This window comes from Lissotriton vulgaris, chromosome 5 (genome assembly GCF_964263255.1).
Source record: "Lissotriton vulgaris chromosome 5, aLisVul1.2, whole genome shotgun sequence".
NCBI classification, from domain to species: domain Eukaryota; kingdom Metazoa; phylum Chordata; class Amphibia; order Caudata; family Salamandridae; genus Lissotriton; species Lissotriton vulgaris.
In genome coordinates this window covers 302,307,985-302,335,253 of record NC_141693.1, presented here as the reverse complement: position 1 = coordinate 302,335,253, position 27,269 = coordinate 302,307,985, and the positions used below count along the sequence as shown (strand labels likewise).

Genomic DNA, 27,269 nt, shown 5'->3' with positions numbered 1-27,269 from the left:
GTATTCTGTTTATTATGCTGAGTCTGCTCTCCCCATATATAACAAAAAGTATTATATTTGAATCATTATGTCTCCTTATGTCACGATCATTCTATATTTACGCATTCAACACCCAATGTATAGTCTTAACCTTAAAAATCTCACTTTCTTGTTCATGATTGAAAAAACTCGCTCACCTGTATGCAAAAAATTAACGTGTTCTATGCGCCGTATTATTGCGCAAGAAAGGAACAGGAACAGTCCTTGTCTACAAATGTCAATGCCTAGAGGAATACGTAAAATGACTTAACATTGTGGTATATTGGCTATATTTCACATTACTAAAACTATCAAGAAGACACCCTGATGTGGCTCTCGTGCTTACTAATATCTTGTCCGGTTTCTGCTTCTAAAATCCGCACTAGGGTAGTTTCCGCGGTATATACGATAGAACGTCGGAATATTCCTGGGCCTGTAATTATTCAAAAAATACTTAAAATCCAAAGTTCGTTTGATAAGGTTCCTGTAACGATTATGCAATGAAACGAAAATGCACTTCCTTACCTCCTGTTCCTCCCAGCCGCTAGTCCGGCGTCTCTATGCGATGGTGGTTTCGAATGTGGCGAGGAAGCTATCCCATGTACATGTTAAATGGGCACTACCTCCGATTCAGTAAAAGACTAGAACGTTGCAATTACTTCCGTATTCAGTAAGTAGTCCCCTCGGAAGTGTAAGTACTCGTAATACTTGCGCGATAAACTCGGAATTAAGACTCATCGTTCAAACCTGCATAAACGTTTGTGTGGCGCTACCTATTTCCAGATAATAGAAATTGTCTACTCTAACATACACAGTCAGAGGCTAACCATCGTCCATTCACAAGATAAAAGGCCGAATTTTCAATTAAAAACGTTCTATATGTATGGAGTGTGAGGATGTATACGAAATAGAATAACCCATATTTCTAAATAAAAGTGGACTATTTATTTTGTTATACTTATCATGCGCAATGTATGTGTACCACTTCATTGCAAAGATCTTATACTTCTATCGATTATTTTAGACCTACTGGTGCGATTAGATACAAGTGAACTAATTGTTGTGTTTTCCTTTACATGCACAACGCGTGTACGCCACCTTATTTGAAAATCCTATAATTCTGGCGATTATTATAAATCTACTTGAGTGATTGGATTGTTTTGCTCACCCCAATGTGCTTACTCAGTGACAGTTTAAGTGACATGAGATACAAACACATACATTATGTTACATGTTGATCTGATATCACTCCAATAAAAACCTATTTTACAATAAGTACCTGTCCCTATTGGTAACATACATTGCGTTACCATAGTGCTGATCATGCTGTGCCACAGTTACGCATACTATCCCAAGAAAAATTGCATTTCAGAATCACAATTGAGACCCCGTTTTACTGATTCCAAGCGCATTATCCATAGGGCCTCTGTCCTGCGTAATTTCAGTTCCCTGTTGCCACCTCTCGGGTTCTGCTCTATTACTTCTATCCCAAAGAATGAAATCTCCTTATGGGTGTTTTGGGCAGGGCAAAGTGAAGCGTGGATCGCTGCAGGATATCTGATGTTCCCATTTTTTAAGGCTCTTACATGTTCTGTGATACGTTCTTTTAAGGGTCTAATAGTGCTCCCCACATACTGCTTGTTGCACTTACATACCAGTAGATATACCACATATCTGGTAGTACAATTGATGTTTTGTCTGATTTCATAGCATTGGTTGTTTGGTCCTTTAAAAGTTTTAACCTTATGTTGGGCCCATTTGCAAATGCTACAAAAGCCGCATTTGTAAAAACCTTTGGTATGTGGTGTTAGCCAAGTGTTATTTTGTGGTGTTCTAGGTAGTGACGGACTAAGCCTGGTGCGTAAAGTCCTACCTTTTCTGAATGTGATCAACTAACGTGATGGTATTTCTTGTGACAAAAAATTATCTCGTTTTAAGATCCCCCAAGGTTTGTTGAGACTTTTCCTTAGTGTTTAGTTCATTCCATGATATTCTGTGATCATGCGTACTGTGGAATTACCTCCTTTATTTGTAGTACAACTTTTGAGTGTTTCGGTTCTGGTAACTTTTGTTATTTTCTTGGCTGCTCTTGACAATGTGATGTTATCATATCCTCTGTTTTTGAATCTTTGTTCCATCTCTTTGACACAATTTTTATAATCTTGGTCATTGCTACAAGTACGTCTCGCTCGTAGGTATTCTCCATATGGTATTGATCTGATTTGATGTTTAGGATGGCTACTGGACGCGTGTAATATGGAGTTACATGAAGTATCTTTTCTAAAGAGTCTGCTGTTCAGTTTGTTACCATCTACATACAGTTCCATGTCCAAGAAATGTATTTTCTCCGTACTCTGTTCCATGGTAAACTGCATGCCATATTTGTTTTTATTTAGATCCTCTTTAAAATCATTTAATTCAATGGTCGAGCCCGACCAACTGAGTAGACAGTCGTCTATGTAACGACCCCAATATACAATTCGATCAATCCAGAAAGAGCCCTCACTACCCCATATATATTCAGTTCCAAGGCAGCCCATGATAAGGTTGGCAAATGAAGGTGAAAATTTTGATCCCATTGCCACCCCTTTATTTTGTTTATACCATTTATTGTCAAACAAAAAGAAATTGTTCTTTAGAATTAATTCCATCATTCCGATAAGCATCTCATTGTGCAACCATTGTGTGGCCGGTCTATTGCTGAGTAGGCGAGTAATTGCTGCCAATCCCTTGTCTATCTCTATGCTTGTATATAGAGACACTACGTCTAAAGTTACTAGAAGTAAGTTCGGTTGCCATTGTAAGTCTTCCAAAATGCTCAAAATGTGTTTAGAATCTTGGATATAGCTGGCCATGGTCCGTACAATTGGGCCTATGAATAGGTCTACATATTCTGAAAGCCTTTCAGTTGGTCCTTCTATTCCCGCCACTATAGGTCTGCCTGGTGGGAAAGGCTTGTGTTTATGGATCTTGGGGAGTGTGTAGAGAATAGGGTATGTGGGTTGTGTGGTTTTTAGATATGATAGTTCATCGTCATCCAAAATCCCTTGCATGTGCCATTTGGTCAATTCTGTGTTGATTTTTATACAGAGTGGTCCCATAGGATTGTGTCCTATTTCCTCATAGCAAGTTCTATCATTAAGTTGGGACAAAATGTCTGTATTGTAATCAATTAAATTCATCACCACTACATTCCCCCCCTTGTCCGCCTCTCTGATAATGATGGTGTGGTCATTGGCTAGTTCAGTGAGGGCTTTCCGTTCTCCTGCACTCAGATTAAAATGTGTGTATCTCTTGGCGGTGGATCCATTGTGTGTTGTGTGGTCTAAGTCTTCCAAGACTCTTTTATGGAAATCGTCAATTGCATTACCTCCCGGCAATGTGGGTGTCCACTTAGATTTATTTTTGAAAGCGCTTGATATTGTTAGGTCAGTGTCAATATCATGTTCTCCTAGTAACTGGGACATTGTGTGTAGTGTTTCTTCCCTTTCCGTAATGGACAATAGTATCCTCGTAGCTTCCACATCCTGGATAGATGGTACATCACTCACAGCACCCAGATTCTTGTTGCACACTGTTTTATTACTCATTGGATTGCACAGGAAATGCTTTTTTAGTTTTAAGGTACAAATAAATTTGTACAGGTCTACTTTCAGATTACATAAGTCACCATCCTCAGTTGGATTGAAGCCCTGCTAAGAAGACTAATCATATCCTTAGTCAATGTCTAAGATGACAAATTAACTACCTGTACCTCATCTGTTCTAGTGGTTACTTCGTCGTCCCTTTGCCCGATCTTAGTTTCTGTTTGTAATTGTCGTTTACCGCCCCAGTTGCCTCTCCTGGTTTTGTACCTCCTGGAGGGTTTGTACCCATGCGCCGGTTGCCTCTCCTGGCTGTTCTGACCTCCTGAAAAAAACTAGATCTTTCTAGGCTGGTACCTACTGAACCTTCATTCTCACTTTCACTTAGGGTAGGTATATTGAGAGAAGAGGAGCTCGATGAGATGGAAGCAGAATCACTTTGTGTAGTTGTGTTGGTTTTAGGGTTAACCACTCTCACTGCATCATATTTTCTAGCATATGTAAACACTCTGCCTGTTTTATAATCAACCTCATCCCTCTTTAGTTGCCTTAATTTTCTCTCTTTTATTTCTTTCTGGTGGGCGGTAAGTATATCCTTTAAGATGACTGTCCCGGGGGGGTTGCTCAGCTTGTACGTGCCCTTCAGTTTTGACCGAACTCGGGGTAAACACAAAGGTCGGATCTTTGAGTAAAGATTTTAACGAGGGTTTTATTGGAATATAGGTCTTCTTCTGCATAACAATTAAAGAGTTCAGGGAGAGAGAGTATCAGTCTCTTATAAAGGGAACGTAACCAAAGTTCAATAACTGGGTGTTCCGGGTACTTCCGTCGATACCAAAGGTGGTCCCAGCTGTCTCTGAGGAGGGTTTCCGGACTTGGCTGTTCCGCCGGTAGCTGAGGTATTCCTCGTCGGGACCGCAGGAACCCAGAAAGCAAAAAGGGAGAAAACTAACGGTTACTGGGACGTCCAATACAAAAAGTGGAGGGAAGGGGGAGTGAAGGGAACCAAGTGACAGTGAACTTTACTAACGTCACGAAGTGCTCTCAGTGCTCGTGAAGGAAGGGGCACATGGGACGCTAAGTACACTCGGCAGCGGTTATTACTCGGTAGGGACGCTACTCCGTCCGACCCACCCCGCTACTCGGCCCCGTACCTTATTAAGCCACGTTCCTCCCTCGGGACCGTGGCGGGGCGATGCACCGAAACGTTGGCCTCCAGGCTTGATGATATCAGCTGGGCTCGTCTGCACTCCGTCCTCCTCCAGATACACACTTGCGTTGTTCCTTCTTCTCTTCACACCGTCTTCCTCCAGGGAAACGCCGTCCGTCGATGTTGAAACGCTTCCGCCTTTTGACGTCGCTCCGTAGAGGGGGGGCGGAGCTGCGGCAACCTTGCCGTTCCAGTTAAAGGCGCCAGGTCCCGTTTCAGGTGGTATCCAGCAATCGTCCTGTTTTTCTCTCCACTCGTTCTCTGGCAGCTGTGGGGACAATGGGCAAGGTGAGAGGGGAACGGCGGACCACCACTCTGGGTCATTTCGGGGTTCTCCTAGCACCCCGTCACATACCTCCCCCCCTGGCTTCTCCCGATCGGGGAGAGGAAAGACCTGGGACAGAAAGTCTGCGTTCCCATTGTCTTTGCCTTTGCGATGCTGCACAATGAAGGAGTAGGGTTGCAGCGATAGAAACCACCGAAGTACTCTAGGGTTCTGGCTACTGTTCTGGTGGATCCATCTCAAAGGGGCATAGTCAGTATGGAGGACAAATTGGGTGCCTTCTAAATAATACTTTAATTTATCGATGGCCCACTTGATGGCCAGCGCCTCCTTCTCGATAGTGGAGTAGTGACATTCTCGTGGAAACAATTTCCGGCTTACATACAGTACCGGATGTTCAGTCCCGTCCTCTCCAACCTGGGACAATACTGCACCTATCCCCACATTAGAGGCGTGTGTAGCCAGTATAAAGGATTTTGTGTAGTCGGGAGATAGCAATACTGGGGCTGTAGTCAGAGACCTCTTTAAAGATTGGAAGGCTTCTACAGACTCCTGTGATGGATGTGTGAACCGTTTGAGCGGGACTTCTTTTCGTAGGAGATCTGTTAGGGGGGCAGCTGTCTCTGCAAATTTAGGAATGAACCTACGGTAGTACCCTACCAGCCTTAGAAATGCCCTCATGTCTCTTTTAGTGGCGGGGAAGGGCACCTTCTCTATTGCTCTGATCTTTTCGTTTTGGGGAGCAATGGCCCAGTCGCCCAAAACATATCCCAGGTAGTTGACCTTAGTGAAGGCTGCTCTTGACTTTTTCGCATTAATATGCAGAACGGCTTTCCGTAAGGCTGAGAGAATGGTCTGCAAGTGTCTCATGTGTTCATTCCAACTGTTGCTGTATATAACGATGTCATCCAAGTAGGCTGAGCTGAGGGTGGTATATGGCCGCAGTACTTGGTTCATGAGACGCTGAAAAGTCGCTGGAGCCCCATGAAGGCCAAATGGGAGGACAGTGAATTCATACGAGCCTTCGTCTGTAACGAAAGCGGTCTTCTTCTTGTCTTCCTCACGAAGAGCCACTTGCCAATACCCCTCCGTAAGGTCAATGGTGGTGATATAACGGGCGTCTCCTATCTTCTCCACCAACTCATCTACCCGGGGAATCGGGTAGGTGTCGAAGTGGGACACTGCATTTAGCGCTCTGAAATCAATGCAGAATCTCTTCGACCCATCTGGCTTGGGGATCATAACGATCGGAGATGACCAGGGACTCTGGGACGGACGTATTGCTCCCAATTGGAGCATCTCGGAGACTTCTTTCCTTACGGCTTCACGGCGAGCTGCCGGAATTCTGTAGGGCCGTTGTTTCACTATCTTTCCTGGTAAAGTTTCAATCCGGTGTTCTACCAGAGTGGTTCTTCCAGGAGTATCAGAAAACACATCAGAGAAGGGGGCCAGTATTTCCTGTAACTCTTGTTTCTGTTCGATTGTTAACTCATCATTCACCACAAGCTGCTGTAGGGATGACTGTGAAGTTGCTGATGGTACAACCATGTGGTTGTCTTTAGGCGGGGGCCCCAACCACTCCTTAAGTAGGTTGATGTGGTATGTTTGTGTTTTCTTGGCAGTTATCCTTAACCGGTATGTGGTTTGCCCTATGGCTTCAATTACTTGATAGGGGCCTTGCCATTCACTCTTGGAACTGTTGCTGATGGAAGGAAGAAGAACTAGAGCCCATTTTCCTACAGCAATCTTGCGTAGCCTCTTCCCCTTGTCGTAGTTCATTTTGTTTTTCTCTTGTTGACGGTCCAGTGAGGAGTGAGCTAACTCCCTGAGCTTCCCCAGCTTATTTCTCAGCTGTGTCGTATATTCCAGCATTCCTTTCTTGTCTTGTTCTTCCTCTGTCTCCCACATTTCTTTGGTCATTTCCAACAGTGACCTGGGAAGGCGGCCGTACAACAATTCAAAAGAAGAACAGCCTAGGCTGCTCTGTTTTTGGGATCGGATCACGAAAAGGGCCAGGGGTAGCAACCTGTCCCAGGATGGTCCTTCTGCGCTCAACATCTTTTTCAAGGTCAGTTTTAGGGTCTGATTGTACCTTTCGACGAGACCATCCGTCTGGGGGTGGTATACTGAGGTCTTCAGGTGTTTGACGTTTAGGAGTTTGCATACCTCCTTCATTAACTTGGAGGTGAAGGGGGTTCCCTGGTCGGTGAGGACCTCTTTCGGAAAACCCACCCTGGAGAACAACTCCACAAATTTCTCAGAAATGGCTGAAGTCGTAGTGGTACGTAAGGGAAAGGCTTCCACGAACCTGGTGGCGTAATCGACAACAACCAATGCGTATAGGTGACCTCGGGGAGTCTTCGGTAGAGGGCCTATGAGGTCCATGCCGACCCTTTCAAAGGGCGTTCCTATTATCGGCATCCTCTGGAGAGGGGCGGCCGTTGGTCTTTGCGAGTTTCTCTTTTGGCATATCTCGCATCGGGCACAGTAGTCCTGCACATCTTTATATATTCCGGGCCAAAAGAAATGTCGGAGAACGACATCCGTGGTTTTCTCCTTGCCTGTGTGTCCGGCCGTTAGATGTGCATGGGCAAAGAATAAGACCTGCTCTCTAAAGGACGTTGGAACCAACAATTGAAGATCCCCATCACTCTGTGCTTGTCGGTACAGTAAGTCTTTCTTGATCAAGAACCTGGGATATGTCGGGCTGGTGGTGCCTTCGCTAGCGTGGGCGCTTTCCCAGGCGTTATATAATGTCCGGTCTTCAGCCTGCGCAAAGCGGAAACTCTTGTCCATAACCCACGGTTCGGGAGAGAGGTAGGTGGCTTTGGGAGAGGGAGACGGGGTCAAGGTTTCCCTAAAAAGTGAAAGGAATTCAGGATTATCTGTCTCCAGTATCATGTCCTCTGGTAGGGAGTCCACCACCCCCACCCTGACCTGGCAAGGATCTCTTTGGGGCAAGTATAGTGTTAATTCAGCTACCGGGTATGGTTTTACATCGCCATGTACGCAGCGTATGTAAACTGTGGCCGGGGTAGAGAACTGTTCAGGTTTAACGAATCGTTCCTGGACCACCGACTGTCGGCACCCGGAATCTAGTAGAGCTTTTACTATGAGTCCGTTAAGCTTCATACTCACATAAAATGCGCTACCCAGCTCCGCCGAATACATCACGGTCCTTGGGAGGTAGCCCACTTCCATGGGCTCTTCGGGAGTTTTTTTCCTAGGGCACAACCTGGCTATGTGGCCCCACTTCCCACATTCGAAACACTGGGGCCCCTGTTCATGGGGGAGATCATTCCGGCTGGACGGGACCGCAAAGCTTCAGTCCCTACTTTGGGTTTCTTGTCCGGCTTCCTCGGGCCTATCGATTTCTGAGACTTTTCTGTTTTGTCGGCGTCCCATACTATCGTCCGGGGCTGGGCTCTGGCGAAATGAGACGCCATCTCAATGGCTTGGTTCACGTCCAGACTGGCATGTTGACGTAACCAACGCTGGGTTGCATAAGGCAGAGCCTCCATGAACTGCTCCAGGTATACTTTATTTAGTATTTCCTCCTTGGTGCACACATCGGGTCTTAGCCACTTGTCGGCGGCCATCCTTAGTCTGAAGAAGAGGGTCTTCGGATTCTCTCCTGGTGCTCCCCGCTCTTTTCTGAATTTCACTCGGTAGGCCTCCTGATCTAGGCCTAAATGGTCAAGGATGACTTCCTTAATTGTCTTATAGGCGGTGTTCCCTAAGGGGTTCGCGGCTTGATAGGCCGACTGGGCCTCACCAGTGAGAAGAGGAGCCAGGAAAAATGGCCACTTTTCTTCAGGCCATCCCATAGCCCGGGCTGCCCTCTCAAAATTGAGGAGGAAAGCGTCGGGATCCTCTCCGGTTATGTATTTTTGTAGGGCCACACCTGCATGATGAGGGGAGACTTGGCGTACTTCTCCCGTTATGACTTGTGTGGGAGGCGGCACATTCTTAAGGCCTTCGAGTTGGGCGGTGACGGTGGATTTAATCAAATCCCTGTCTGCTTGGGCGGACTTTATTTTTTGCTGTACTGCCCATTCGAGCTTCTCCTGGCCTTTTATGATGTGGTCAATAAGGGCTTCCATCTCGTTCTGGCAGATGGTTGGTGTTTCTGATCCCACTTCTGACACCAGTTGTCCCAGGGGGGGTTGCTCAGCTTGTACGTGCCCTTCAGTTTTTACCGAACTCGGGGTAAACACAAAGGTCGGATCTTGGAGTAAAGATTTTAACGAGGGTTTTATTGGAATATAGGTCTTCTTCTGCATAACAATTAAAGAGTTCAGGGAGAGAGAGTTTCAGTCTCTTAGAAAGGGAACGTAACCAAAGTTCAATAACTGGGTGTTCCGGGTACTTCTGTCGATACCAAAGGTGGTCCCAGCTGTCTCTGAGGAGGGTTTCCGGACTTGGCTGTTCCGCCGGTAGCTGAGGTATTCCTCGTCGGGACCGCAGGAACCCAGAAAGCAAAAAGGGAGAAAACTAACAGTTACTGGGACGTCCAATACAAACAGTGGAGGGAAGGGGGAGTGAAGGGAACCAAGTGACAGTGAACTTTACTAACGTCACGAAGTGCTCTCAGTGCTCGTGAAGGAAGGGGCACATGGGACGCTAAGTACACTCGGCAGCGGTTATTACTCGGTAGGGACGCTACTCCGTCCGACCCACCCCGCTACTCGGCCCCGTACCTTATTAAGCCACGTTCCTCCCTCGGGACCGTGGCGGGGCGATGCACCGAAACGTTGGCCTCCAGGCTTGATGATATCAGCTGGGCTCGTCTGCATTCCGTCCTCCTCCAGATACACACTTGCGTTGTTCCTTCTTCTCTCCACACCGTCTTCCTCCAGGGAAACGCCGTCCGTCGATGTTGAAACGCTTCCGCCTTTTGACGTCGCTCAGTAGAGGGGGGGCGGAGCTGCGGCAACCTTGTCGTTCCAGTTAAAGGCGCCAGGTCCCGTTTCAGGTGGTATCCAGCAATCGTCCTATTTCTCTCTCCACTCGTTCTCTGGCAGCTGTGGGGACAATGGGCAAGGTGAGAGGGGAGTGGCGGACCACCACTCCGGGTCATTTCGGGGTTCTCCTAGCACCCCGTCACAATGACATAATTTTTCTCAGTGGCCTCTTTCAAGTTAAGATCTTTAATTTCTGTTTTTACAATATCTATTTCGGATTGTAACTTGATGACCTTTCTTTCAGAGGATTCAATTAACATGTCCATCAATGTAAAGGAATTTATATTCAAAGAGTCCACCTAATTTATTAATAAGTCAAAATCCAATTCATCGTATGTTTGTAAAATTTGAGCTCTTAGGCCTCTTGGAATCCTTTTGAGTCTCAGATATTGTTTAAGTGTGGTGGCATCCCACCATCGGGCATTCTCCGTCTTTTTTAGTCTTTCCAATTTTAAGAACTTGTCCCTCAAACCTTCTTTGGTGTTCTTCTTGCCACTAGTAGAAGTTTGGTTCACATTTGACCCGGTTGTCAGATTGCTAAACAGCTCATCAGCTTCCTTGTCTCTATCCATATTTTATTATACAATGAATTAACTTTTCTCGCGACTTGCACTACTTGATGTGGTACAGTTTAGTCAGTGGGGCTGCAAACATTGTGTAAAGCTAACAATTCACCAACAAACAGGGTTTTATCTTACAGGGAATACTTGCGCGCTGCTGTGTTACTGACTGCCTATCTGGCTGTTCATTTACAGGTGGTGGTGCTACAGGAGAGGGGAGACCCTCTCAACCCCTCAAAAAGGTGTTGGTTCACAATTCGTATTAATCTACCAGCTCCTGGCTCTTCCAGAATAGGAACATGTTAACAAATAACACGGGAGATTTTTTTTCTGAGAAAGCTAGTATTCCTACGGTTAATACCTAAAATATGCCGCAGACTCTTCATGACAGGGTCAAAAAGAGAAGGAAGGATGATATTCAGCTTTTACCCCGTCGCTTCCCTCGTCTAAATGTAATTTTATAGTACGTTAATGAGAATTAATTTAAGCTTTCTTTTTAATAGTACAGTATAATTCTTGATGTTTATATTGTCTTAACTGTAGTCTTGAAAATACCTTTAATCCTTGTGTTTAGCTTCTTTTTAAAGCTCAATGGTGATTTTCAGAGTCAATCAAAAGGATAAAAACACACCATTCCCCTCTACAAATATGCAGTCCCCGAAAAAATACGATCAGAACCATATTTTTTTTCGTATGCTCTCCTACTCGCTCAATAGGATGTGCAATGAAGTACTCTTCTATCCTAGGAGCATGGCGTCCGCGATTTCCCGCAGAAAGAAAGTTAGCATTCTAGCTCTTTGGTAGAACTCAGTGCGCTGTTCAGTCTTCTTACCGTAGGGTCTTCCTGTGGTCGGCCCTCAACGTATTGTCTGATTTCCGTCGGCCCTGAACCGGGAGAGATGTTGCTATGGAGGGCCTGAACGGGCAGGAAGCGGCTGAGGACGAGCCGGCTAGGTGAGAGTTTACGAGCGTTATGTTTCCATCCAACTTATACATCAGAAACATGTGCGCATCCCTTCTTATCGCACTTCTGACTAGCAGGGAATAACATTTTTGTGTTAAAATTGCTTAAGTTGGATTTCTTTCTTTTTTCTAAAAACCTTCCGCTGCAAAGCAAGTCACCACGCTTTCTCGTTCACGCGTGTATGTTTAAGAGTATGTCGCGTGTTAAGGCGGGATGTTGCAGAGAGGGTAGTTCCAACAAACTAGGGTTTACGCCAATGAGGTTTAAGTGAATTGGGGACCCTGGAGTGTTGTCAGGTGTAGGTTGCTGTGATTGTGGGAGGGGTGAGTTGTCACCACGAGACTTTGAGGTCGAGGGCATTATGTTCTGAATAAGGAGATCGTGAAATAAGTGTGGAGGCGTACGTAGCGGCGCCAAGAAGAGGGCTGGAGGGCCCAAGAGGTAATAGGGCAACAAGGAGGCATGGTAAGGCTGAGGTTATTAGGAAGATAATAGGGTGCAGGTGAATGATGCCAGGAAGGGGGGGGGGCGGGGTGAATGTCAACGCTAAGGGTGTATTTATGTCATCATGGATACTATTCCAATCACGTGCATTGATCTAACCCACTGCACTCTTAAAGTAGTAGTCCGAGTTCAAGGCAGTTGACCCAACTGAACCACGTTTCTAGACTGCAATTTTATGTGGAAGGAAAAAATGACTATATTGAAGACGGTATCCTGCGAGGAGAGGCAGGTGGTGACCCCCTCCCCCTCTGAGAAGTCAGGACGCGGACCCCCCCATGACTGATACACTACATAGGTCCAAAGCGCGCTGAGTAATCCCCAATGCATGCATTGCCCCCTGATGCTTCTTATTCAATATCACCATGAGCCAGGGCTTTAAGTGGGATGAAAAAACTGGGAGGAGAGGGGGGGCACTCAAAGTAGCGTGGCCGATGTAATTAGGGCGTGGCTTAAAAGTAAGCTAACATTCTGCGCCAGAGAGGTAATTTGCTGCTTCCGTCATTGTTTCCAGATATATAATACAAGTAACATTACACCTAGAACAAGCCAGTATTATTGGCTTTGTTAATGGTTATTAGTTGCATACAGGGTCGGATTGGGATCACAATTTGGCCCGGGCACTGACGGAAAAAAGTGGCCCACATTCAGGGGGCGTGGCACACAATTAAGGGGCGTGGCCCACATTCAAGGGGCGTGCCCTTTCATGAAACACCATTTGGTTTCACACGTCAATGTCCTTGAAAATTAGATGTAAATACATCAAGAATTTAGACAAGTATGGTAGTGCACTGTCCAGTGACCAGCTGAAAGAGGGCATCAAAGAGCAGAAATGGGATTATAAATTCAAATCTGTTCCGAACAGGGGCCCAAAAATATGTTTAGCACAGGGCCCCTAAAACCCTTAAGTTGTTTGGCACAGACAAGGAATGAAAGTGAGAGGATACTGTTTTTGCACAGGACAAAGGGCCAAGGGGACAATGGCGCCATGCTGAGCAACTAAAAAAACAGCAAGGCTCCTTTCTGTCACAAAATTATTCGAGCCCTCCAGGGAAGGAGCACCTAATAAGCAGCGAAGCCCATGCTATTACTAACCTACTCAGGCCTCCCCAGACCTTCAGCTCAGGAGCACATGAATAGCAGTAAGGCCCCTGCAATTAGTAAATTAATCAGCCCTCCATGCCTCAGGGCAATGTCCTGGCAGGGGAGCACAAAACACAGCTGCTGGGTCATCCATGGTAGCCAGGGGGAGGCTGAGGTGAAGATGGTGCAAGTTGCAAAGATCACCTGGCCCCCACAGCGAGACCCATTCTTCCTCGCCCACTACGCCCTGAATGTGAAGGGCTGTGGGCGAGTTGTTAAAACTAACACTGTTTATGTGCTGCATGGGCCCCAGGGGGGCCGAGGTGAAAATGGGTCAAAGACCTGCGCAACACCTGGCACCCAGGGAGGCTGATTTTTTTTCAAACAATCACCCCCTCCCCAGCAACCCTCAGTGTGATTACTTTGCAGGGCAGGGGGTGAAGGAGAGGCCACAGCGGATAATCACTGCGGCCGCACAGTGAAGTAGCATTCATTTCTCTGTCTCTGTGCCCTCTGTGGGCCGTTTTCTTTTCCTCCCCTTTCCTAGTCCACAGAGGGCACGGAGACAGAGACAGAGAAATGAATGCAGCTTCACTGTGCGGCTGGGAAAGGGGAGAAAAAAACGGCCCACAGAGGGCACATAGACACCGGCTCTCTCGGCCAATGCCCGAATGCTCGCATTGCCAATCCGCCCCTGCTTGCATAACATAAATAAGCAACAACCATGGCTTGGTAGTATAGCATAGTGAAAATGCTTTAGTTCTGAAATAATGAGACTGAAAGAACTACAAGTCTCTTTGAAGTTACATCAAAGGATTTTGTAGGGCCGATAGTGGTTCCTTTTTTTTCCTCCTCCATAATGTCTTTGCCTCGCTCTTCTCTGCTCAGAAGAACAAATGGAAGCATAGGCAGATTAGAGCGGGCACAGGAGAGATTTGTGTAAGGCATATGGGATGCATGTGGAACAGAGGGCACAGAGAAACGTGACTTTATTTGGGGAGGCACTAGTAAAGTATTGAGGCTGCATGAAGGGTTATGTTATGAATCGGGACCGATTATGTCATGAAATAAGGGTACAAAAAGATGTACATGACCAGTAATATTACCAGAAAAAGTAAAACTGTCAAGGATTGATTAGACAAGAAAAATAACCTTCCTGTCAGTAAAAATCCAAAATTGACAAAGCAGTGTTGATTAGAAATCCTTTTAGTCCTTAACTGATGGACATGGGCTGGACAGTCTTAGCAAGACAACCCAGTTCAGCGACATAAAGGAAGAATAAATGTGTTCAATTGAAGGACCGAAGAAAGGTGGTAGGAGGATGGATGTTGATACTCTAGAGCAAAAACGTGCCGGAAAGAGGGTTGGCGCACAATGGGATGTCCAGTGGCGTAGCGAAAATTGAGGGCCCCCCCCCTGCAAAGTACGTGGAGGTGCCCCCTTCAGACTCCATGAGGAGCTCTCTGGCCGTAGTGCTGTGCGGAAGGGGCCCTTGGACCCCCCACAGCGCAGGGCCTGTGTTACGTCCCTGAGGGTGCTGCGTTTACAAATAACTTATGGGTGCAGAGTTCCTTGTCTGACAAGCAGTTTCAGCCAACAATAAAAAATATCAGGGTAACGCTGGTTAATAATGTTCCTACTGGAGCCAGGTAGAGTTTTGACTAGTGGCAGTTTTGACTCAAAATACAGTTGCACAGTGGGTTGATATGCTTGCAGTAAATAACATGCAACATGCAGATCATAGAATTGTACTTTTAATAGCTCAGTTAGTTCCTGCCTTTGTCAAAGAGATCATTTTGTGACTTGGACTTTATAAGTCACAATCCAAATATAGCACAGTGAGCTATGAACTGGCATGAAAGAGCTGCATGCAAACTGCAAGGTATAAGTTAGAACGTTTTGATTTTCCCCAGTTTCTAATTATTCCAATTTTGCTAAAAATAATTTGGTTTGGTATGAAACCATTCTTATTGATAAAGCCAACCAGTGTGTTACTTTTACATTCTGAGTTTGTGCTTCTCCAGACCAAACACTCTTAAAATCTAGTGCCTAGCTGTCTGGACGACATGTGAATCCTACACCTCATAGTTCTCTTTATCTTATGTAACATTTCCTATGCACTGATTTACACACGTATAATGCGTGTGTGATGTAAAGTGCTCTGACACCCTGGACTGGTATGAGTAGGGCTATAAAACAAATGAAATACATGTGAGATAGGACCTATGGAACACTGAGGGGCACCGTTGGAGTGTAGTAGTACTTGACTCTGTGAAGCAGCAAGTCATTGGGGGTGGGTGCCAACAAAGTTTGTCGCACCCACCCCCACCAATCCTAAATCTGGCCCTGTGTCTAGGAATCCGGCAACAACCAAAAGTAGCATTTTCAATATTTTAAAACAGTGCCTTTTAACCCCTTCCATGCTGATGACGGTTGGGAGCCGTCATGGCACACAGTGCTCGAGTGCTGATGACGGCTCCTGGCCGTCATGACCGCACCCGCGATCGGAATGTGCTGCGCAGAATCGCGGCCGCGCCCAAGGGGTTAACCCATTTTAATGTACAGAACACAATATTGTTGCTACGAGTTGATCGTAATTCAAACATGATTCACTGTATCATTTTTAAAGCGCTCTTTAAAATGTGCAACCACCATATGGTTTTTGCCCATGAAACACATTGACTGTTCAACAAGTGCCATCTTGGCATGGGCATGAGTAAGATCACTGCAGGGGAAAAATGTAAAATGGCAGACGTGGACTTCTTTATTTTCATAGGTGTACGCCTAACTTCTGGAAACGTGCGCTTCAAGAAATGAGCAAAAGGTGAAACGACACACTAGTTGAAAAAGAAACAGCCTTTCTATGACCGAAAAGATCTTAAGTGCAGATCGCGTGCTAAATATCTGCATCATGTAATTTTTGAATGTGTTTATTTGCATGATTCACCACGTTGTGGTAGTTAATTTCATAAAACATTAGCTCTACCAAGCTTTCCGTTAAGCACCGAACTGACTATAAACAAGGAAAATACACTATAGTGCTAGAGAATAAGACGAAGAAATATAATCACATCAGAACATCTGTATTGACCAGGGAAAGAAAGCATAAGGGTTGATAGATATTCAGAATTCATCTTTTTTTTGGGCGCCTAGATAATTTTGAGTTGTGCACTACATAGTCATTACTGTGCAGACATCTTATGCGTCCTATGTGCATTTTGCTTGGAGTTTAGCGTGTGTTCTTTGTGAGCAAGAGTGGGACAAAGCTTTCTATGCTCATATTATGTTTTATTTTAGGCGCCCTTTGACCTGTGTTTGAAGTAGTAAAAGTTGCAGTAATGGTGACTAGGGACAGGTAATCGAGGGAATACAGCAGGAAAACAGTGCGAGGGAATCTTATGACGGTCTGTACACCGGAAGTGGAATCTGTTTGAAATCATATTTAGACATGCTAGATATTAGCTAAGGTATTAATAACCCTGCAAGTGAAAACAATCTTTCAAAGATTATGTACATACTAATGTGAATGCGGCTAGTAATGCTATTTTAAGGCAAATTTGTTTCTGAGATTGAATTTATAGTAAAGCAGTGGAATAACTGGCAATTAGTTTACAGATTTAAACTTGACAAATGTATTGTTTTGGAAGAGAGTGTGAGACCTTTTATGTAGACCGAAACAAAAATATGTTTAATCGTATCATCATCAGTGTTATCATTATTATTTAGTAATTGCAGTTAATGGTAACACAGACAGCCCAACGAGAAGTGCAAAATATGATGTCTGGCAAAAACAGCGACGTCATGAATGATGGGTTTATATACCAGTTACAGCTGACGGCTTCACAGCGCTAGCAACTATTGCACCATTAATTTTCATAAACATTTATAACCTCATAAAGAAAAAACGTAACTGTTGGACCCGGCCCTTTAGGCAGGTTCACCCCGAGACTTTTTGCTTTTTCCTTTTTCCTAGCCTGTTTCTGGAACCTGGTGGTGGTGATTTTAGGCCTCTGCGCACTTTTTCACTGTGGTACAGTGTAAAGTGCTTGAGCTCTCTGTGTATGTGTGGTGAGTGACCTGCCCTCCCATAGGAATGAATGGGGAATATGTATGCCCATGGTAGTTCCTGATGTGTGGGGAGTGCAGGGGCGAGTTTGGTATGAGAGAACTCGCGAGACTGAATGCTGCGAAATGGTATATGCGGCATGATTGTGTCTAGTCTAGAAGTGCCACTTTTAGAAGTTGGCATATTTGTGTAATTTGTGTCTGGCGTGTGATTGGCTGGTGTGCCTGGGCCTGCTTGTGGATTGACTGTCTGGTTTGAGGATGACAGGGGCTGGAGAGCCCAAGAGGTTGTCTGAGTCAGCCCATGGATGAAAGGCAGCATCTGCTGCCAGGGAAGTGGGAGGAGATGGTACCTGATAGTGAAGGGCTGTGCCTGCCTGACCACAATGCTGGCTCCACCCCCCGCTGTGCGACTGTCACCTCTGTCCCTGAAACTGACAGGACTTCCCGATAACCAGTTCTAGCTGGTTCTCACACTGCCTACACAAAGACTTCAAAGACTTTTCTGTGTATAAGAAGGGGCTGTGTCCCCTTCCAATTGGTTCTTGTTTCTGGTTTGAATCTACCAGGGGCGGGCGCTGCCCAGCCCCTGGATGCCTGGAGGACTTCTGGGGGACCCCCCTGCCTTGCCTGGGCTGATGGGGGACTTTGCTTTGCCCTGGATACCTGATGGCCCCAACTCCTGAACTCTGGAGACCTTTTGCTGGGTCCCCTCTGCTTCCCTTGCTGCTGGACTTTGCTGGTAGCACTGGGGGAGTTCTTTGTTTGAGGCAGAGACCTTCTTTTGGTTGCCTATAGCGCTGGGAGCGCTTTATTTCCCCCTTCTAGTGCTGAGGGCGCTTTTTCGGGACCTTCAGCGCTGGGGAGCGCTGTGAATTGCCTGCAGCGCTTGAGAGCGCTTTATTTGCCTTATTCCGCTTTTCTCTGCCGCTGCCCGGGGCCTACAATCACCAGAGCCCTTGGCCGGGGATCGCCGAGAGAGACCGAAGCATCTGCGCTCCCATTGGCGGAGAGCGACGAGCCCCCACAGTGACGCCACACTGGGATTGGCCCCAGCCCCGCCGCGTCATCGGCAGAGCAGCGCAGCGATTGGCTGAGGCGTCAGCGTCATCGGAGGCTCGTCCCGGGAGCCGCACTGCCATTGGCTGGCTCCCGGGTGTCTGCTGAAGCCGCCATGAGGGAGTCTGGCCGAAGAATGAGCCTGGAGCCATGAGGGCTCTGCCTTCCGAAGTCCTGGTCCCAAGATGGGGGACCGGGTGAAGCTTGGCCCGCTGCTGGGGCTCCCGTGTGCTGAGGGAGCCCCATGGAGAGAGAGAAGACGGCGCGCTGAGCCGGTGAGTGGGGGCGGTACTGTTTTTGGCAGCAGGGGGCGTCGGGGCACATTTCCGGTGCCCGCCCCCCCCCTCCAGTGTGAAGCGCCGGTGGTGGCTCAGGGGCATAGCTTCGTGTCAGAGCCTGAGAGGCTCCGGGGGCCATGCTGGTTGTTTGAAGGCCACAAGAGGCCTTGGGGGCTACGAGGATTTAAGGAGCTGGTGCGCTCCACGATGGTGGTGTGATTAAGGGCGGCCCCGGTTGGCAGCGGGTCGCCCCAACGTTGTAGAGCCCTGGGAAGGCTCTGGGGGCATGCTTTGTTCTTTGGAGCCCCGAGAGGCTACCACCCCTATTTTTGATTTGCGAGCCCAGCGAGGCTCGAGGTGCCATGGTTTGCAGAGCCTGAGGGCTCCATGGTGCATTTATAGCTTCAGAGCCTGTGTGGCTCCAGCAGTGGGTGCAGTTTGCTCCCATGGGTCAGTGAGGACCCTGTCGCAGTTCAGAGCCTGTGTGGCTCCAGCAGTGGGTGCAGTTTGCGCCTAAGGGTCAGTGAGGCCCTGGCGCAGTTTTGAAGTTCCCTAGCTGCCTAGCAATTAGTGGGCAGCTGCACAGTTTAGGTTTTGGGATGTCCACAGGTGCCCAGCAAGTAGTGGGCACCTGCTACGTTTAGGCTTGTGCTTGGACTGGCGTTGCATGGCAGCGCGCCCTGACATTTGGACCCAGGGCATCTTTGCCCCAACAAGGCCAGTTGACCTAGGGACTGCCACAGGTGGTGGCTTATGTAAGTTGTGCGCAATGTGGTTATTGCTATGTCTAGGATGGTAACTGCCTACTGTGTGTTTTTGCGCTATTGTATGATTCTGGCACCTCCTGAATGTTTCAGGCATCATGTGTCTTCCTTTTCCCTGCGCTGCACCTCTGAATGTATTTTATTGCATCATGTGCCTTGTTCTTAACACCGCTGAATGTGTAGGTTTATGCATCATGTGTTTCTCTTTACTACTCCTCTGAATGTATATTTATGCATCATGGGTAATGTGTTCTTTCCTAGACCCCTAAACGCTGTGTGATACTTAGGTGGTTGTCCTTACACCTCTGAATGTTTTAGGCATCATGTGTTTTTCCTTTATTACTCCTCTGAATGTGTTTCATGCATCATGGGTAAATTTGTTTATACCCCTAAATGTATTTTATTCTTAGGATGTTGTTCTTTTAGTACAGGTGGTCCTGGTACCTGTTCCCAGTAGTTACTGGATGTGATTTATAACTGTTATTTTGTGCTATACTTATTCTAAGTTCTAGAAGTGATTTTATATCCTATATTCTATTTCCAAAAGTGTTGATTCTGACAGTGGCCCAGGTGGCCCTGTCCTGTACATAATCCCTTGTGAATATTGCCCGTGCCAGTTGGCACAATGTACATGTGTGATACTATCTGATGTGTTTTTACAATACAAAAGTTATTTTATAATAACCTTGCGTGGAGTTCCTTTTGTGGTGTGCCTAGGATGTTGTTGCTGTTGTGTGCTGGCGCAAATGCTTTACACATTGCCTCCGAGTTTAGCCTTACTGCTTGTGCCAGCTACCAAGGGGGTGAGCAGGGGTTATGTTGGCGTGTGACTTCCTTGCCCTGACTAGAATGGTTGTTTCTGCCTGGCTTTGGCGTCAGCCTTAGCCTACCAGAAATAGCCAGTTCTAACAGTAACTGTAATAGTCAGGAGGCATTACATGTAGAAGATTTGATGAGTTTATTGCAAGAAGTAATTCACCCACAGTCTGGAGCGGCCAGATCCTTCCAACCAACAATTTTTTTCCATTTGACTGCTACATATATTTTGATACAAATTGACCTTTCTAACATCTGTAACTTGCCTATGAACCCCCCCCCCCCCGCATGTCAATATCCTTCTCCCCAAATGCTTTCGGGTTGACATCAGTTTCCAAAAGAACAGTTTCTTTTCTCCATTTTTCATAGAATGTAGAATGACGAAGAATAGTGATAGGCGACCCAGAGTCAGCCATAACTTGCAATTGGACTCCATTGAGGGTTGAAGAACATAAAGGACCTTTTATTTGTTCTTCACCAGTTTCCAAAGTTAACAACAAATTCTCCATAGATTCAGAGCAATCTTCCCATTCAACGTTGTTAACCTTTATCGTTTTCTTTTGAAACCTGCAAACTTTTTGAAAATGTCAAATTTTTTTACACAATCAGCAACGCTTATTTAAAGCTGGACACCCTTTAAAATTACTAATATGAAATTTCGAACCACATCTATAACGGAAGTTTTGACCTTCTTGATGAGCAGACTTTGCTACTTCGTCTTTAGAACCTACAGCATACAAACCCTCTTCGTCATACTCTTCTGCAACCAAGTTTACTTTGGGCGTTACTTCTGACATCATTGCCTTGGTTGAAATTATAGACCTCTCAATGCTTAAGGCTAAATCAATAACCTCAGACAGTATAGGGTTCTTACAACTAAGTATCCGTTCTTTAATCTTGGGTGAAGCACAATTAAATACAAGTTGGTCTCTAATATAATTCTCCAAGAGTGGACGAAAATCACATGAAATTGCCAACACTCTTAAGGCTGCAACATATTCCTCCACCTTAAATGTTCAAAACTCAGTAAACCTTTGAAAGTAAAGGGAATGTCTTACTGAAATTGATGTTCCAAGCTGCCGTTGATGCAAGGAAGAAATGACCCTTCATTCATCTTCAACCGCAACATTTCAAAAAGTTGCCTCGATAATGCAGCTATTGTGCTTGCCCTAAAACAAAATGGCGGGACGTTACTCACGCACCGCCGAGTGGCCCGCGGCACGTTTGAATGAAGAAAATTGCTGCTCAAACGCCATACGTCATTGACAGTGCAGTACTTTACTGACGATCCCAGAACGCCACTGTCCAGAACAGGTTCCGGAATGTCCAAGCTATGACAGAAGAGCGCACCTCGGAACTCCGGTAAGCGTGCCTGACTTTATATTCACTCAAAAGATGCGCTCAAAAGACAACCGTTGAGATTCACTCGAAAGATGCGCTCCAAAGACAATTGATGCGATGAAATAGTCCCTCCTTCAAAAGAAAATTGACTCGTGTGCACGACAGCAAACGCATCCGGCCACTGAACGTCATCCACCATAAAGTGAACCAAACAGATCAAACTGTTCAAATTATTCCGTCCTGAAGCAAAGCTTACTTATTCCACACTGTGTTAAAATGTCAAGACCGCATCCATCATCACACAATATCCAATCCTACCGTAACTCGACGAATCTCGTTCAATTCTTTGAGATGTAGTCTTTATTGACGTAGAGAACACCGTGGTGAAAGCCTTTCAGCTGACTTCGTTTACATTTCTTTAGAGACCCCAAGAAGAAAAATAAATAAATCTTTGTTTGAGTCGGTGGTTGAATCAAAATTATCCCAAATCGTCGCCAATATGTAATGAGTCTGGAGGCATTACATGTAGAAGATTTGATGAGTTTATTGCAAGAAGTAATACACCCACAGTCAGGAGCGCCTTAACAGCCCTGAGTCCGTTCAGCAACTGAAGTCCTTGAACGAACCCAGAGTACAAGAACACTCCAGTCGATTCAAAGAAATACACAACATCCCATGAATAACATTCTACAAGGTTAACATTCTACACAGAAGCATTACATCACTACTACATTAACTTTTGCGTGATAAGTGAACTGGAACTTTTGATCTGCAGGGTTGAAAGCAAGTTTCTGTAGAACATTGACGAATATGAATGTGTGCCCTCTGCCCGACCCTGGAGAAAGGGCTGAGCAGAGCTCTGGGCACGCTGGTCTTGTGTGAAGCGCTTAGCGACCTTCTCACTTAAAAGCTGACTCTCAACATGCTGCTGAGAGGGCCGTCTGTGCACATGCTAAACATCGTGCTTGGGTGCGGCAGTGACCCTGCTGTTGCATTTCTGGTCGCTCGAGGCACCACCCATTGCATCCCGTGAAGAGAGCGCGATTTAATCACAAGAGTCCCGGGTCCGGACGAAAATGTAACAAAAGGCATGCATGCTTGAAATAAAATTGTAGCAATCCGGACCCAGAGGCGATTTCCATGGCAACCATAGTCACCTCGTCTCAGGGCCCGGCTTGTACTGCCTGGACACATTCAAATAAGTAAAAAGATGAGCACTGGCTGCTCACTTGCTAAATTCACTCTAAAGCGCCTTGACAAACGGAGAGGTGCTCAATATGCGCTATAATCTTTTTAGGTTTCGCCTATTACCATTCGCTTGCGAATGGAATAGGCGAAAATTCAAGGGCTTGATCGAGTAGTGAAACCACTGCGGTTTCTACACAGTGCATGTGAGGTCACGTGACCACAAAAGCGGGTCACGTGACCACACAAGCACGAGCATCTCCCTAATCCGCCTGCCTCCCCTCGTTCGCATTCACACCCCCCCCACCAGGCTCTCCCGCCCCCATCGGCTTCCCTCCTAATCTGCCTGCCTCCCCTCGCTTGCATTCCCGCCCCAGGCTCTCCCTGCCCCCATCAGGCTTCCTTCCTAATCCGCCTGCCTCCCCTCGCGCATTCCCGCCCCCCCAACAGGCTCTCCCGCCCCCATCCGGCTCATTAAGTCGTGAAGATTACATCAAGCAATTCACTTCCTGTTTTCGGCTTTTCCGTAGCTCTACTTCGCTGTGGAGATGAAGTTTTTCGCATTATTGTATAATGGGCTGCGCGAGGAGGACAAAGACGTACACATCGAGCTCTTCGTGAAGGTGAGTCTACTGGCCGCCTCTGTTTATGCGCGGGCAGTCTCAGGTGGTGCGGCTTTAAGTGATTGTGTCGTTCCCGCCAGGGCAGGGTATTATGCCGTGGAACGGCCCCACCTCTCGCACCCCTCAGAGCACAAGCGGACATTTCCTAGAGCAGGCCAGCCTAGTGTCTCCGGCATTCCCAGTACCGCACTCATGCCTTCACCATATACAGCATGGCATTTCAAAAACACGCACTAAGATTGCCGCGCACAGTGCTCGCGGAAATTTTACCAACTGAGGGATCTGTCCTGGCACAGCAATATAAGTATGCCGCCCCCAGCAGACCACACCCAGAATGGGGAACTTCCAATAGCTACCCACTAGGGAACACCCCACACAAAGGTCAAAACTACTTTTTAAGATCATACTAGCCGCTTAGCCGCAGACTGCACACTCAGTGTGGTGTAATCGCACACCAGACCCATATGTTGTTACCCACAACCAGTACCCGATTGCCCTGCACGCATAGCGTCCCAGAAGAATACACCCATTATGTAGCACCACCACAGATCACACCTGGTTCAATGCTTCTATCAACATGCATGCAGCTACACGCTGCACTCCCTGTGGTGGCCTACTCCGTGCGGGGCCCTCCCCAAGGTATTACTTCATGTTGCTGTTTTAAAAAAAAATGCTTTTCTCAACATACATGCTGCTACGCTCTGCACTTCGTGCTATGCCTTACTCCGTGCTGTGCTTGTCTCTCCCTCTACTGTGACGTCCAACCGCCACCTTCCGCCCGTCACTGCGTGTTTTTATTTTTAAATGCTTCTATCTACATAGCTGGAGCTACACGATGCACTCCGTGCGGTGCCCTACTCTGTGCGGGGCTCCCCCCCCAGGGATTACCTCATGTTGCTGTTTAAAAAAAAAATGATTTTCTCAACATACATGCAGCTACACGCTGCAATTCGTGCTGTAAGGCACATCACGAAGTGCAGCGCGTAGCTACATGTATGTCCAGAAAAGCATTTTTTTCGACCCGCCGCCATTCACAGCACTCCGTGCTGTCCTCTTCTCGCACATCTCGTCATATTGTATTTTTTACATGCTTTTCTCAACAGAAATGCAGCTACGTGCTGCACTATGTGCAGTGCCCTACTCCATGCAGTGCCCTCCACCACCATTGCCTCATGTTGCTTGTTTACACAAAAAACATGCTTCTGTTGACATAGCTGCAATTACACGCTGCACTCAGTGCTCAATTATATAGCTGTGGTGAGACAATTTCTTAAAAACGATGTGCCATGCCGTGACCAAGCACATTGTTTATCCGACTATTCTGTGCAAAAGAGGAGCACTGTTATATTGGCTAACTTCTCATATTGTACGGGCCATATCTACATGCAGGGTGTGGCTTAACAGCTAGGGCCGCCGACTCTGAAGCTGGGGAAGCGGGTTCAAGTCTGGTGGGAGGCTCAATCATCCTGGGATTCTAGATGAATCACTTAATCCTAATCAATTAATTACATAATTCCAGTTGGTAATACAAAGACGTGTGAGATCAGTTTTTAATTACTTATATAACTTAATATTACTTATTATTTGCAGAAGGTATGCAAATTACTATTTGGAAACACTTCTGCAGTGATAAAAGTAAAAAGGCTGTTATCTGTCTGTCGCAAAGCCCAACAGGCAACAAATGGCACAAGTTCTAAAATTAGAAGCAACTAAATATAAACCTGCTGTGCTCCTATATTGCTTCCACCCTGTCTACCCACTGTCTTCTGTCCTTTCTGTTCTCCCTCTCCACCCACGTTCACTTCTATCTCTCACTTTTCTGTGCTCTCTGCCATTTTCTGACTTCTCACAGTACTCTTTTATTTGTACCACCTGACTGGAATGTTCAATTTAGTTATTGACGTAAGGTCCAGTTGTGTAATTCCCCTGTGTATCAAGAATGGCCATGTGTAGGGCAGCCACTTTCCGCTCTGGAAGCTTGTTTACTAAATATTTTTGCGCTCCTTAGTGAACCCAGGCTTGGGGGCAGGATGTGGAAATGAAGGAACACATTATATTATTCGGCAAGAAAACGAAAGCCATGCGGCCTAATGACATACTGTGGCAGTATTATTTCACTGTTTTGTCATTTTAGCACATGTATAGACTGAGCAAAAGTAGTTTAATACCTGAATACAACAATCCTTTACTGCAAGGTGACCAGTTAAGACATACAAAAGAGTCTGCCACTGCACTGTACCATGTGCCATACTATTTGTTGAGTTAGAATTTTTTTGTGTGTAAATCTGGAAATTATGCTTGAGATTATCAGTTATGCGGTAAGGTGCTAACTACATAATCATGTAAAAAATGCTGTGGCTTCAGAATCGCACAGCTCACTCACCCTGAGTTTAACTTTATATGAGCAAAAGGATTTTATTTTTGGGGAGTTTTATATAGCACAAACTCTAAGGTATCCGAGCGCTTCACATGAGCACCAGTCGCGTTACAGACAGACACATTCATTTAGTTAGACATAGGGAGATACGTGATTTGCCCAGAATCACAGGACGTTCAGCGTCCCTGCTGAAACGCAGACACGGTTCCCCAGCTTTGAGGTCATGCTCAAGCCATTAGGCCACATCTTCTAAATTTTATATTGCAATTCAAAACATTGGAATGAGTGATCTTTTATATTTGCACTTACGATAGTGGAAAATCTCCCAGGATATCTGCCTTTCATTGTTGTATATTTAGGGTTAAGAGCGGAAAGGGAAACACATCGAGGTGCCTATGGAAAATGCATGGAACAACCCAAAGTTAAATGTTGTTTTATTTGTTCAAAAAGGTTTTGCCTGGCCATTGCCAGCATGGAAGCTCATTGGAAAAGGTAAAGTGGCAACTGTGTTTCTAGGGTGGGGATTGGTAGAGTACATAGGCAAAAGACATAAAGCTGAGCATCACTCTTCCGGGGGCATGCACACGCTACCACAGCGGGAGGCACAGGACCAGCATAGGTGCTCGCACCAATCACTGCATGAGGCGCACACTCCTCTGCAGGATGCACCAGCGCCGCTTCCAGAGGCGGCTCAGGGGACAGCACCAGTTTTAGGGGGCAGCCCGTAGTATCAGGTCGTGGTGTTGGCTGTAACTAGGTAGCAGCACTGTTATAAGCTCTGTGGTGTATGTCACCGTAGCTGAGTGTGATTGTAAAAAGGTAAGAATTCTGCCACCTACTATGGGCTGCACCGCACTGCTCTCTGTGCTGCTGCATGTTGTGTTGCAGTCCATATCATTTGTTTTCTAACAGTACATACCTCGGTCATTCGGATACCGGGACTCCTAGGCCTTAGCTGTGCAGCTGTCTGTTTGTGCCCTACTGCCGCTATTTGTTGTGTTGCTCTCTGTGTGTGCACTGCAGCTGTCTGTATGTGCCTTGCTGCTCTCTGTATTTGCTGTGTTGCTCTCTGCGTGCGACGTGCTGATAAATGTATTTGTTGTGTTACTCTCTGTGTATGAGTTGCCTGTATTTGTTGTATTGCTCTCTGTGTGTGACCTGCTGCTATCTATATTTGTTGTGTTGCTATCTCTGTGTCCTGCTGGTGTCTGCATGTGCCCTGCTGTTGCCTGTATTTGTTATGTTGTTCTTTGTGTGTGCATGACACCTGTCTGTATGTGTCTAGCTGCTATCTGAATCTGTTGTGTTGCTCTCTGTATGTGCCCTAATGTTGTCTGCATTTGCCTTGCTGCCACATATTTTTGCTGTGCTACTCTGTTTGTTCCCTGCAGCTGTCTATATTTTTTGTTTGTATGTTCGCTGTTGCTGACTTTATGTGCCCTGCTGAATGTAGTTGTTGTGTTGCTGTCTCTTTGAGTCCTGCTGCTACCTTTCTTTTGTTGTGTTACTGTCTTTATGTCCTCTGCTGCTGTCTGTGTGCACCCTGCTGCTGCCTGTATTTGTCTTGCTACTTTCTGTAGCACTGCCGTTGCCA

The 27,269-nt window shown here is 46.3% G+C and overlaps 1 protein-coding gene across 1 annotated transcript in view; it reads left to right on the top strand.

Moving 5' to 3' along the window:
• Positions 1-11,436: 11,436 nt before the first annotated feature.
• The window catches only part of SLC35E2B (solute carrier family 35 member E2B), a 442,385-nt gene continuing 426,552 nt past the window's right edge, over positions 11,437-27,269 (top strand). The window contains exon 1 of the mRNA XM_086921521.1: positions 11,437-11,573. The gene's annotated coding sequence lies outside the window, so the exon portion shown is untranslated. The remainder of the gene's footprint in view (positions 11,574-27,269) is intronic.